The sequence below is a fragment of the Nyctereutes procyonoides genome, unplaced genomic scaffold, assembly GCF_905146905.1.
Source record: "Nyctereutes procyonoides isolate TBG_1078 unplaced genomic scaffold, NYPRO_anot_genome, whole genome shotgun sequence".
NCBI lineage: Eukaryota > Metazoa > Chordata > Mammalia > Carnivora > Canidae > Nyctereutes > Nyctereutes procyonoides.
Genome location: NW_026575042.1, coordinates 9,016,445 through 9,031,132, shown reverse-complemented (window position 1 = coordinate 9,031,132; position 14,688 = coordinate 9,016,445). Strand labels below are relative to the sequence as shown.

General features: G+C 40.7%; 1 pseudogene; it reads right to left on the bottom strand.

The window, feature by feature from the left end:
* Nucleotides 1–2,335: 2,335 nt before the first annotated feature.
* LOC129507228 (plasminogen activator inhibitor 1 RNA-binding protein-like) lies at nucleotides 2,336–3,727 on the bottom strand (annotated as a pseudogene).
* Between the last annotated feature and the right edge of the window lie 10,961 nt (nucleotides 3,728–14,688).

The following is a 14,688-nucleotide window of genomic DNA, read 5'->3' as shown; positions in this document are numbered from 1 at the left end:
TTCCATTGTATACATAGACCACATCTTCTTTATCCATTCATCTTTCGATGGACACCGAGGCTCCTTCCACAGTTTGGCTATTGTGGACATTGCTGCTAGAAACATCGGGGTGCAGGTGTCCCGGCGTTTCATTGCATCTGTATCTTTGGGGTAGATCCCCAGCAGTGCAATTGCTGGGTCATAGGGCAGGTCTATTTTTAGCTCTTTGAGGAACCTCCACAGAGTTTTCCAGAGTGGCTGCACCATTTCACATCCCCACCAACAGTGCAAGAGGGTTCCCTTTTCTCCGCATCCTCTCCAACATTTGTGGTTTCTTATCTTGTTAATTTTCCCCATTCTCACTGGGGTGAGGTGGGATCTCATTGTGGTTTTGGTTTCTATTTCCCTGATGGCAAGTGATGCAGAGCATTTTCTCATGTGCATGTTGGCCATGTCTATGTCTTCCTCTGTGAGATTTCTGTTCATGTCTTTTGCCCATTTCATGATTGGATTGTTTGTTTCTTTGGTGTTGAGTTTAATAAGTTCTTTATAGATCTTGGAAACTAGCCCTTTATCTGATACGTCATTTGCAAATACCTTCTCCCATTCTGTAGGTTGTCTTTGAGTTTTGTTGACTGTACCCTTTGCTGTGCAAAAGCTTCTTATCTTGATGAAGTCCCAATAGTTCATTTTTGCTTTTGTTTCTTTTGCCTTCGTGGATGTATCTTGCAAGAAGTTACTGTGGCTGAGTTCAAAAAGGGTGTTGCCTGTGTTCTCCTCTAGGATTTTGATGGAATCTCGTCTCACATTTAGATCTTTCATCCATTTTGAGTTTATCTTTGTGTATGGTGCAAGAGAGTGGTCTAGTTTCATTCTTCTGCGTGTGGATGTCCAATTTTCCCAGAACCATTTATTGAAGAGACTGTCTTTGGAAGAACAAGTTTTATTTGGGACCTTCCACACACACAAATCATGCTGAGTGGACAGACACTTATTTTACAGAACAATTTAAATATTATGCAGTGGCCAAATTATCTTGTTCCATCTACTTTTGGAGTGGAAAAAAAACCCTCAACACCCATAAAACTACTTCACTTGATAGGATGTGTATCAACAATAAGTAGCTTAAACTTTCACCAACAAAATGTCTAGTTTGGTTTTTAAAATGGAAAAGTCACACATTTTAGAAGTAAATAGTTGAAATTGTGAATCAATTATAATTTTGAACTTAATGAATCATGAAGGAGCAAGGATTAATAAACCAATGTGCTTTGAATTTGCTCAAATACTGATATTTCTGTATATAAATATTTAGCATATATAATAGCTATTATGGGAAACAAAACAGATTTTCCTCAAAAATGAAAAATTTTTTTAAAAGATTTATTTATTAATTTATTCATGAGAGACACAGAGGAAGACACAGAGACATAAACAGAGAGAGAAGCAGGCTTCTCACAGGGAGCCTGATGTGGGACTGGATCCCCGGACCTGGGATCATACCCTGAGCTGAAGGCAGAAGCTCAACTGCTGAGCCATGTAGGTGTCTCCAGAAATGAAAATATTAAAACTAAGTTAAAATACATAAAGTAGTATTAGTGTTCCACACAAGATAAAATTGGACAAATCAAAGTTTACATGACTCAACAGATCATGTGTGAAAATGCAAAGGAAGTATTAAAGCTGTTATTACGTCCAATGTTTAAAACCAGCTTGTAGGGGTGCCGGGGTGACTCAGTCAGTTATGCCTCTGGCTATGAATCAGGTGATGATCCAGGTGTCCCAGGACAGAGCCAAGTCTGGATTCCTGCTTGTGGGACAGCCTGCTACTCCCTCTCCTTCTGCCCTTCCCCCCACTCATGCTCTCTTTCTAATCTCTCTCTTTCTCTCTCATTCACTCTCTCTGTTTCAAATAAATAAATAAATAAATAATCTTTTAAAAAAAGAGACCACATTGTAATTGGGAGAACATTTAAATCCTTAATTAAAAAAATAAATGAAATGAAAGCTTTAAACTGGTACACACTGTTCACACATATATTTCAAGTTTGGAAATGCATATTTGCAAGCAGCAATACAAAAGTATTTGTGAAGAATCTATAATCTCTGAAAATTATGAAAACATCCCTGCTATCAATACGTTTCTAAATACAAAACTGACTACCATATTCTCACTTCTGTGTAACAAAAGAAGTTCAATTTCTAAAGCAGATATAATTCAGTCTTTAGATGTGAATGGTATGAACGATAGTCTTTTTTTTTTTTTTTTTTCAATTCTTAAGCTGTTTGGGATCCTTAAGCATGCAAAACCAGAGAGGTGAGAGTCTATAAAGGAATCAGGGTCGTCTTGTGGCAACCAGTTAAGGCAGAGCTGGGAATGCCTCAGGGTCATCTACAGCAGGAGCAGAAGCACTTGACTTGTCAGTTCTGCTGCCATGGTTTGGGATTTGGACGTCCATCATGCCCAAGGCCACATCATCCTCCCCTGCCACCAAGTTCTGGATGGACTGATTTGATAAAACTGATCTCCAGCTAAGACATTGTATCAATCGATGGCTTTTGGAAATGATGATCCATAATTATATATTCCGCATGAGCCTTTTCACTCTCTGACTTAGGAAGGACAGATCCCCTCTTCTACTGCCCATGAGCACCTTCTTTTAGTTTTCAAATTTAAAATCTACTTTTGCCCGGTTATTATTTTGAATAGCTTTTCACACATCCAAAGTCATTTTTGGGGGGACTGTCTTCTTTTACTTCAACTTTGTTCTCATTTTCAGTGTGTGCAACTGGATGTTCTTCACCTTCTGGTGTTTCCTCAGTCACATTTGATTGATCCAAATTACTGCAATTATAACAGTTTTTCCAATGTATTTTGGGGACTCTGTTAATTCATCTTGAAAGTTTCCCAGTTTTGAGATCCACGACCTCCACATTTGTCCCTATGCTTCAAGCCACTGTAATGTCACTACCACAATACCTATCAAATTGACATTTGCTCCCAGAATCAAGTCCATATCCTCTGTCCATTCCATGCCCCGGCCTCCTCAACTTCTTCCAAGACCACCACAGCCTCTGATAGGCCAGTCAATAATCTGTCTATCAACTGAAAAGTCTCCTCCTTCATCCTTTTCTTCTTTTTTAATTTTAATTAATTTATTTATTCATGAGAGACACAGAAAGAGAGGCAGAGACACAGACAGAAGGAGACGCAGGCTCCATGAAAGGAGCCCAATGTGGGATTTGATCCCAGATCCTGGGATCATGCCCTGAGTCAAAGGCAGATGCTCAACTGCTGAGCCACCCTGGTGTCCCCATCCTTTTCTTTAAGTGGCTTTTCAAATTGTAGTTTACAAGATGGTCACCTTTCTGGTCTCCTGTCAATTATTCTCCCTTCACACTGCAACTGTTGACCAAGTCTTCTTCTAACATGTCTTATTCCTTCTTTCTTAAGTGCCACGGTTGGCTGTGTCTCCTCCTTCTCAACCATACTAACGTTGTGGGGGCAGTGGGTTCTTGCAGTCTTTCTGGGACTCTTCAGGCAGCTGTTTGCCTGCTGTGTTGGGGTTGGTCTGAGCTGTGGCCTGAGATGCCCTCTTGGCTCCAGGGCCAAGCTGCCCCTGCTGGCTTCTTTTTTCTTGTTCTTTGCTGCCTTCAATACCTCAGAGGGGTCCAATTCATCATCAAATAACTGGTTGAATTAGTTGGTGACCACACAGCAAAAGCCTTCCTGTAAGTGCTCAGGCATGATGATGGCTCAGCGGTACGTTCCTTCATGGATTGTAGCAGGCTACCCTGAGCCAAGAGTACCTGCTCATTGAGCTTTTCCCATAAGATGGCAGGGCTCCATATTACCATGTTTTTACTCAGCATACTTTCATGTGTCTCAGATTTTCCACCTGGGAAAATTTTTTTCAGCTTGAGGTATATTTTTAATATATACCTCATATTTTTAATGAGGATCTTTTGTTGATAAACTTTTCTTAGTTTTTGTCCAAAATTGTCTATATTTCACTGTTGTCCTTGAAAGATAGTTTTATCAACATGGAATTTTAGGTTTGCCTTTTTTTCCCTCTCTCATTCCATTGGACATTTTATTCTGCTCCTTTCTGGATTATTTTATTGCTGTTGAGGTGTCAGCCATCAATTAAATTACTATCCATTGGTACATAATTTGTCTTTTCTCCATGGAAGGTTTTAGAATCTAGTCACTTTTGATGTTCTGAATTTTTTTTATTAAAATTTTTTTCCCTTCTTTGGATTTATTGTGATTCTTGGACTTGAAGATTGATCTTTCCTAACAACTCTGGGAATTTCTCCATTCTTTGAATGTTCTTTTCTTCATTCTATTATCTCCTTTTGAAACTTGAGTTTGAACTTATATTAGGTTCAATCTACCTTCCATGTTTTTTAACCCCTCTTACTAATTTTGCATCCTGTGCTGCACTTTGGTCTAATTTACTTATATTTAGCTTTCAGTTTTAAATTTTTCTCTTCATATATGTCTAATCTGCTGTTTTATTTGTGTATTGCATTTCTAATTGCAGTTCCTATATTTTACTTTCTAGATATTTTTTGATTTATTCAAAAATTTGCAAGGGTCATTATTTATAGTCTCTTGTCCTTTCATATTTTTAAGCTTTTTTATTAATTCCTAAATTTTCTGTCAGATAACTCTGGAAACTAAAATCTTTGTGTTATCCATTGCTTTGATTACTTCTCATTCATGGTGACTTATTTCCTTGTGTGCTTTGTGATTTTCATTGTGAAATGTTAAGTTTTATTAAAACATTATTGTGAGGATTGCTTGAGGTCTTTGATCACAGTGGGATTTCACCAGAAAGGATTTGTGTTTGCTTCTGCTAGTCTCCTTCTAGAGGCAGATTTTATTTCTTGTTCACTTTGCATTATGGGTGTAAGCCCTTTGATGCTCCCACCTTACACAGTGAACTGCTCTTGCATATCCCACTTTAGATGACCCCTAGGCTTTTGGCATGTCCCACACCCTCTGCAACAATCTATTGGAAATGTGAGGTCTCCAAGGCTTGGCAGAGATCCTTTAGGTAAAAGCTGGTTCCAATACTTTTCCATCCAAGGGTTTCTTCTTTGTCTTTATCTGTAGAGTCCTCAGAGCTTTTTAAATGTTTTAATTTTTCATCTTTTATTTATTTTTATTTATTTACTTTATTTTATTTTTTGAGAAAGAGAGTGGGGTAGGGGCAGAGAGAGAGAGAGAGAATCTTAAGCAGACTCCATGCTCAGTGTGGAGCCCAACATGGGGCCCGATCTTACAACCCTGAAATCATTACTTGAGCTGACCTCAAGATTTGGCTGCTTAACTGACCTAGGCACTTAATGCCCTTAAGTTTTCACCTTTTACTGTGTTATCCAGTATACTAGTTCTTTCAAATGCAAGAATTTTTGAAGATATTCAGCTCCCCATAATGACAGAAATGTTGTTCCAGAGCCCTCCTTAAGCTCATATTTTCTAATAGAGAAACCATTATTCCATATTTTATTCTTTGTTAGCATTTTAATTCTGAGATGTGCGTGTGTGTAGTGTATATATATATATATATATATTTTTTTTTTTGTTGTTGTTGTTGTTTTATTTTCCTGTACTGACTCCTGACTCTAAGAAGAGCCTGCAAGCCTCTAATTAACAGTCTTGTGAAAAAGCTTTTTCTCTTGAGATAACATTTATTTACACAAAAACTTAATGAAAGGAGTATAGCAATTAAAAACTTTTTCTTGTGATAAAACTGAAGGTTGAGAAGAATCTTTAAACATAAGATTAAATATAAATTTAAATTCATGTTTAGGAAAACATGACCATGTCTTCAAACTTATACTTGAATTGTATCTTATAATTCTTTTTCTATTTCTGTAACCATAATGTCTCTTGATAGTATTTGTTAAACTATCTCGTAGACATGTAAGACTGCAACATTTGAATGTTGTCTTCCATATCATGTAACTATAACTCTCCAAGCCTAATTAATTGTCATATAAACATTATTTGTGAAATTCTAATCTTTAACAGTTCTGTATGTTTCTGTTTTTTATTTTGCTGATGTTGTTATCAGGCTCACTTTGCCTGCTTATTCTCCCTTTGCCACAGGATTATTAATAAAATCCCAGACTTTAACAGATTCTTTGTTCTAAATTAAGTGGTAGAAAGATTTTTTCCTATGGAGCCCACAATGAGTTCAATGTCTGTTCTCTCAACTGAGTAAAGGCAGAAGCTATGTCCTACTCATTTCTATGTCCTACTCTTTTCTCCACTAAGTGCTTTATAATTTAGTAGGAACTTAGGAATATATATATATATTAGAAACATAAGAAAAAACTGTCAAAATCCAAGTTTTTGAATAGAGATTAAAGCTGTAATTGAAGCTACCTGGCTTTCTTTGGGGTGAGAGACATCTGACTGGGGCCCTGAGGGGGCAAGTTTGGTGATCATAAGGTGACATCCTGCCACTCAGATCATCCCTCTGATTTACTCTCCATTAGGACACTTCGCTGCAAAAATCTAAAGCCTGCAGAGTGAGGGTAATGGGACCGGGTGACTGCAGGGGGCTAGGGAGTGAGATTGGCCCCACGTTTGTCATCCCTGCATGATGGCTTTGTGGTCCTGGAGAAGCTACAAGCCGGAGACTGCTGCCATCTCCCAACCGGTACAGCCAGCCTCAGCATTTTGTTCTCTCCAATTAACTGTGCATAACAACAAGGAGTGAAACCAAGTGATTTAAGCAATAATTTATCATATTCAGTTCACCATTAACAGCCATCTAGTGTTTCCTTTGCCCTTTTAAATGAGTCTTTGTTCTGGTGCTCAGCTCTTCTGTGTATTCCATAAGCTTTTAGTGAGCCTTTTCCTCCCTCTCTCTCCCTCTCTCCCGCCCTCCTCCTGTTTTCCTCGAGCTCTGAAGCGCAAGTGTCTTTCTGGAAGCAGCTGAGCCATCTCTTATCTAGCTTCCTTCATTTCATTTAATAGGGGACTTGAATGTTAATTTATGAACATGAACTCCAGGCTGGGTGCTGATTGATGCAAGGAAAGAGGACACAAATTTTGCCCTGGAGCAGGCTTAAACCTAACTGGGTTGATGAGGCTCATCCAACATGAAATGGTCTGAGGAGGAAGTGGGGGACAATCAATGTCACCAAAGTAAAACCTCACTATGAGAAAAACTCCCTAGAGAAGAGAGCTTCAGCTAAGTTCTGAATGTTGGCATGGATTCAGGGAGTAGGTAGGGGAGAGGACAGTCCATCCATGCAGGGGCCCAGCAGGAGCACCGGTATGGATTTGGGCATGAGCCTCTAAATGACAAAAGAGTAGGTAAGTAAGGTCAGGGAGGTGAGTCTCAGCCAGGCCAGTGCCACTCAGGGTGGCCATTTGTCTGCCTACTTGCTGGTTTGTCTCCCCTTGGGATCACCTGGTCTGTGAGCCTTCCTTTCTTAGCCCCATGGTGTTTGGGGTGTGCGAAGCCCAACCTTACAGAATAAATCAAGTAGTGGTCCCAATGAAACCTTAGGTTTTCTGCATCTTACTTACTTTCACATCTCTGTTCTGCTGGGTTCTCTCCCTCTTTCTCTGTGTATATGTATGAGTGAGTGTGAATGCATACCTGGGCTTTCAGGGATCTTCATCAGACACTTGTGTTCTGGATTTGGGCCTGGGGTGATAATAATAGAATTAGGGCAACAGGGACTATGGCTTTGAATTACTGAGGCTATGAGACCCTCAGTCCCCCACAGGGACCCTGGTAGCAGCTCTGTCCTCACTTTGAGGTGTGTTGGGCTCCCAGATGCTGGAACATATGCCAAAGGATGTAGAGGTAGTAGAGCTTGGGCCTTCACAGGGGCAAAGAGAGACCCATACAGGCTCTTTCTCTTGAGCAAGGTCCCAGGGCTCTAGGAGTACATTGAAGTCCCCATGGTCAGGGTGCCCCTACTGCCCATTGACCTGACCTCTTCTGAGAAAGAAATTCATGCTCAGTCTTGTGGGGGAGTGGTCTTACTGTCCTTAAGGGGCAAAGATGCTGACAGGTTGGACTGGTCAGGACATAGATAATTCTAGAAAGTGGAGAGGAACAGAAGGGGAGAAACTGCAGAAGGACCCCAGTGGTTTGACTTTCTAGTCATCTGGGAATCTATATATACATACTCACTTCATGGTGTCTTTTAAGACTAACCTGTCTCAAATAAGGCCTCAAAAATTAATTAAGATTTCTTTTATCCATTTTAATTTCTAAAATTAAATGTAAAATTGACAGCACACAGAATAAGACAGTATAACCTCTAATTCCAAATTATGGCAATCCCATCAGGTGGAGACATATTCTTTACTAAAATTTCTTTTGCAGAGAACATATTACTTATTTGAAAGAAAAACTCAGATAAATTGCTTGAGATGGCAGATGAGACCCAAGGGCATGCATATAAAAAATGGGGAGCATCTTTCAAACTGTTATGCTCAAGGCATGGAAAGAAATTTGCCTCATTCTTGAGAGGAAAGATGGTAGGAAACTGAAGGGAATAAAAAGAATTGAAAGCCCAATGGGGCTGGGGAAGGCCAAGAAAGATTCCCCCAGGGCCAGAAGCAAGGCACAGCAGTAGGGGTCCAGGAGACAGAAGAGGGACAGACAGCTAGCATCTGTGCTACAGATAAAAGGATACATTCTTTAGATGGCCACTGATGGCCACAGGCTCCAGTACTCCCAGAGGTTTTGGTCAGGCCACCTTTTATGGAGATAGCCAGGGGAGCTACTATGCTCAGGATTTTAAAGAGAACTGAGTATCATCAAGTTGAGGTTTTGGTGTGAAGCACTTAACCTGAGGCCAGGAGGGTCTTCCAACTCCTCCTGCGACACCCAGTCATTCTGTTTCTGAACTTGAACCTCAGAAGACCTTGTTTCTCTTCTGTGCACATTGTGAATTCATTTCCAGATGGCTTTAAATTTGCTCCAGAAATACCAACATCCATTTTCTGCCCAGTCAGGGAAAAGCACAGAAAAAGCTGAAATGACAAAACAAACTAGGGCATCATGAGGCAAACCTGCCTGAATTCTTCAAGGGACACTCATCTGCAGCTCTGAGACCACCTTCAGCCTCTAAGGGTTTAAGGGCTGCTGAAGAGGAGAGTTGAGGAGGGGGAGCAGCCAGGAGGGGTGGTGGGGAGGGAGGTTAGTCAAGGTCAGATGTATTTCTCCCTGTCGCTACAGCTCAACTCCCCTCCGCTATGTGTTCTCTGAGGAGTGGCTGCAGAGGTCTGATGTCTTGCAGGCCACCAGCTCCTCTTGTTTATAGGTGTAGGAGTGCTGTCTCTTTAAGAATTTTCCTTGCCTTTTTCCATTCCCTGCCTCCTCAATAAGGACAAACCGAGAAGGATGAAGCCAGGGTAAATTGAGAAAATATTTGAAACCTATTAAGTGTGGGTACAAGTTTATTGTGATTCTTAAGTTAATTATATCCTTTTTGACTTCCAGCCAGTCCCTTCACTGGGCTTCCATATAGACTTGGCCACCTATCCCAGCCTCAGGCTGGCGGCATGCCTGTCTGCCTGCCTTGTTCTCTCCCTCCCTCCCTGCCTTCCTCCACCTATTTCTCTCTCCCTCCTACACAAATAAGCAATCCACTGTAGCTACTACTTGCTGCTGCTTAAATGTGGTAGGGGCTGTGGTAGGTACAAAGAATTTGCATTGTGTGTATATTTGCATCTGTGAGGGTGGGGTGGTAAGGACACTGTTGCTAGTGGGCGATCACATATGTGAACACTGACTCTTACCACACTCACTTACATTTATTTTAGCTTGCACTTTACAGTTCACAAAGTGGTATCCCCTGATCATTTAAGTCTCATGAATGCTGTGGATAGTAGCTGTTATCAGTGCCATTTCTGGATGAAGAAACCAAGATTTAGAGAAATTTTAAAAAGAGATCACATGGCTTTTAGGTGGCACAACACGGTAGGATTCAAGGCCAGGTCTTTTGGTTCCCCAAAAATCATAAAATTTTATCTTTGTACAACATTTAAGACTTTACAAAGAGAAGTTCATACGCATTGCCTCATTTAATACTTAAAACATTGTGATGTTGGTGCTGTTCCCATTTGGGCGTTCTCTTGGAGCTGCTCCTCCTGGGTTCATCCTCAGGTTGCCAGTGGGAGCTGCCCTACCTCCATCTTCCTGATCTCTGTTGATTGGTTCAGAGTCAGGTCCTGGGGCCAAATGAGATCATTCAGGTGCTTCCCAGGGATTTCTCATCCCAGAATGAAAGGGCTCTGCATTTAAACACAGTGGTTGAGAATGGTCATTTTCTGTCAGGTCAACTTGGACCACAGAAAGCTAGTATAGAATAGAAAAAGGGAGCATAGAGGCTGGGGAATAGCAACAGAAACAGGAGACAAAGAGAGGCAGAATTTCTTGAGTTTCCTGCAGGAACCATTCTTCAGTTTTTGGTTCTATTCTGTGAGGGTCCACAACATTTCTTCCCTTGGATTCTATGTGACACCTGTGATCCTTGCCAATAAAGTCTCTTTTCTGCTTATACTATATACTAGGATTTTGTTACTTGCAACTAAAAGACTCCTCAATATTACATGTCAGAAGAACACATCATATCAGCATACATATCAGAAAGTGGAAGCACAGTGTACTAAATGCTAAATTCAGGTGCCAGGAATGAACTGTGGAAGTTAGAGGATGGAGCAGTCTTTACTCTTGTGTTGCAGGAGATCTTGGGAACTGGACATTGAAACCTTTGCTCAGTCTCTACATGTATGTGAAAGCTGTTGGCTGACCCTGGAGCATTGGAGAGGGCAAAATATACAGGAACCAGCTTTTAGGAGGTTTCTGAGTAGAGCAGCTGCTTTTGGTTCCACTGCTATGTTTCCTTAGACCACCTCTGATTTCAGCTAAATCAATCAGAGCCAGTTGGCTCCCCTTGGTTGGTTTGCTCTCTCCAAGTTTTCCCACAAATGTTCCATTCACTCTGGCTGCCGAACCTGCTGTGGTATATGTCACACCCTCAGCATTATCCATGAACATTGTTTATTTGCATGGATGTCTTATTGTCAGTGAGATACCAGTGGTGGCACCTATCAGGGAAACAGAAGAGTTAGTGGTTATACATTATCAGCAGCTTAAGACTGTGCCAGTGTCATACCTGTGACTCAATACAAGTTCAAGTTCAAACTCGTTAGTGGTGTTCGAGTGGTATGCAAGGCCATGCAAATTCTCCTCTTCTTTTGTCCCCTTTCCTTGTCACTACTCCAACCTCATGGAACCACTTGAGATTCTCTACACATGTCTTGTCCTTCTGGGCCTGTGTGTCCTTGCTCAGGCTTTTCCTGGAAAGCCCATCCCTACTTGCTCTGCATATTGAGTTCTCATTCATCATCTCAGCCTCACCTCAAATCCTATCTCCTCTTGGAAGCCTTCCCAAAATGAGTTGCTCCTTACTCTCTTCTGTGAAGACCTCTGTTTGCATCTTGCTTGCAGCTCCTTGATGCCCTCTTTCTTTTTTTTTTTTAATTTTATAAATTAATGTTTATTGGTGTTCAATTTACCAACATACAGAATAACACCCAGTGCTCATCCCGTCAAGTGTACCCCTCAGTGCCCGTCACCCATTCACCCCCACCCCCCGCCCTCCTCCCCCTCCACCACCCCTAGTTCATTTCCCAGAGTTAGAAGTCTTTATGTTCTGTCTCCCTTTCTGATATTTCTCACACATTTCTTCTCCCTTCCCTTATATTCCCTTTCACTATTATTCATATTCCCCAAATGAATGAGAACATACACTGTTTGTCCTTCTCCGGTTACTGTGGCCAAGTTCAAAAAGGGTGTTGCCTGAGTTCTCCTCTGGGATTTTGATGGAATCTTGTCTCACATTTAGATCTTTCATCTATTTTGAGTTTATCTTTGTGTATGGTGCAAGAGAGTGGTCCAGTTTCATTCTTCTGCATGTGGATGTCCAATTTTCCCAGCACCATTTATTGAAGAGAGTGTCTTTCTTCCAGTGGATCGTCTTTCCTCCTTTATCGTATATTAGTTGAGCATAAAGTTCAGGGTCCACTTCTGGGTTCTCTGTTCTGTTCCATTGATCTATATGTCTGTTTTTGTGCCAGTACCACACTGTCTTGATGAACACAGCTTTGTAGTACAACCTGAGATCTGGCATTGTGATGCCCCCAGATATGGTTTTCTTTTTTAAAATTCCCCTGGCTGTTTGGGGTCTTTTCTGATTCCACACAGATCTTAAAATAATTTGTTCTAAGTCTCTGAAGAAAGTCCATGGTATTTTGATAGGGATTGCATTATACGTGTAAATTGCCCTGGGTAACATTGACATTTTCACAATATTAATTCTGCCAATCCATGAGCATGGAATATTTTTCCATCTCTTTGTGTCTTCCTCAATTTCTTTCAGAAGTGTTCTGTAGTTTTTAGGGTATATTTTGAGAACCATTTGAATGGTAAATGGTTCTCCAACCTTTTATTTTCAGGTTGTAGGTGTCCTTCTGTCTAAAATGAGTCTCTTGTAGACAGCAAATAGATGGGTCCTGCTTTTTTATCCAGTCTGAAACCCTGCGCCTTTTGATGGGGTCATTAAGCCCATTCACGTTCAGAGTTACTATTGACAGATATGAGTTTAGTGTCATCATGATATCTATTTAGTCCTTGTTTTTGTGGATTGTTCCACTGAACTTCTTCTTAAAGGGGAGTTTTAAGAGTTCCCCTTAAAATTTCTTGCAGAGCTGGTTTGGAGGTCACATATTCTTTCAGTTCCTGCCTGTCTTGGAAGCTCTTTATCTCTCCTTCCATTTTGAATGAGAGCCTTGCTGGATAAAGTATTCTTGGTTGCATGTTCTTCTCATTTAGGACCCTGAATATATCCTGCCAGCCCTTTCTGGCCTGCCAGGTCTCTGTGGAGAGGTCTGCTGTTACCCTAATATACCTCCCCATGAAAGTCAGGGACTTCTTGTCTCTTGTTGCTTTAAGGATCTTCTCTTTATCTTTGGAATTTGCAAGCTTCACTATTAGATGTCGAGGTGTTGAACGGTTTTTATTGATTTTAGGGGGGGATCTCTCTATTTCCTGGATCTGAATGCCTGTTTCCCTTCCCAGATTGGGAAAGTTTTCAGCTAGGATTTGTTCAAATACATATTCTGGCCCTCTGGCCCTTTCGGCGCCCTCGGGAACCCCAATTAAACGTAGGTTTTTCTTCCTTAGACTGTCATTTATTTGCCTTAATCTGTCTTCATGGTCCCTTAATTGATTGTCTCTTTTTTCCTCAGTTTCCCTCTTTGCCATTAACTTGTCTTCTATGTCACTCACTCGTTCTTCCACCTCGTTAACCCTCGTCGTTAGGACTTCTAGTTTGGATTGCATCTCATTCAATTGATTTTTAATTTCTGCCTGATTGGATCTAAATTCTGCAGTCATGAAGTCTCGTGAGTCCTTAATGCTTTTTTCTAGAGCCACCAGTAGCTGTAGAATAGTGCTTCTGAATTGGCTTTCTGACATTGAAGTGTAATCCAGATTTTGTAACTCTGTGGGAGAGAGTGATGCCCTCTTTCTTGCTGTTGTTCTTTGTACATCTTTCTTTCTCATGCTCCTTAAGGACTTAGGTCTTATTTTGGTATTTCCAGATGTTCTGCAATAGTGGAGGTTCAATGTCACTTTTGCTAGATAAACAGATAGACATGTGGCTGCTGCTAAAGCTGATGATCCTGACTTGGGCACTGATGTTGATGCTGGTCAGCTTATCAGATGACAAGACAGACTGGCAGGGTCTTGCTGCTTGCTAGCACCCAAGAGTTAGGTGACAATGTGTAAGGGCTCCAGGAATGCAAATGTAGGGGCATCCTGACCCTTTGCTGATGTTAGCATCCTCTTATTATGAGGACTCAACAAAGAGACTCTGCTCCAGCTTTCAAATGCAAATTTCCTTCCCCAAATTCTCCACTGGAGAGATGAGTCTGGGAAAAGTCCTGAATGCAAACCCCATACTGCTTGGGTGGCAGGTGATGGTGTATAACTCTTTGAAAGTCCTTATGTTTGGAATTATTTGTATTTACCTTGAAGATGAAGCCAGGATGCTCTCTGAAACTTCAGAGTGGGAAGTCAGAAAATGACTTAATGGCTTAGGAAAATAATATTTGCAAAGAGTTTATATTTAAAAAGGCTAGGACCTTTTAAGATAATGGATTTGGAGGCTTCCTTTACCTCTTCGGATACACACGTTTTTATCCATATAAAAAAATACTTATTTATTAACTCTAGGTACTTCTCCTATTCTTTGGTCTTCTCTTATTCCGAGAATCATACTGAAATCAGACAGGGATTTAGAATTTCTGATCACTGCTTAAAAAAAGTCGGGGCCTATACATTGTGCCAAGCCTGGTACTAATCCTATGTCTGTGATTTCATTTTCTCTGCGTGGGATCTAGGTGTTGAGTTAGTTGGGGGAAAAAAGCAACCAGGCCTTTTCCTTCTTGAAAATGAAGATACTTATATCCAGTGTTTGCAGAGTATTTTTATAGCTATTACCACATTTGCTTCTTAAGACTGAGGAAGTTTGAAAGAATTATCCCATTTTATGCAAAGAAAATTAAGGCTCAGAGAAATTGAGTGCTTCATCCAATATCATGCAGCTTTAGTGGTAGAGCTGGGATTTATGCCCAGTTCTTTTGACTAGTGTTCA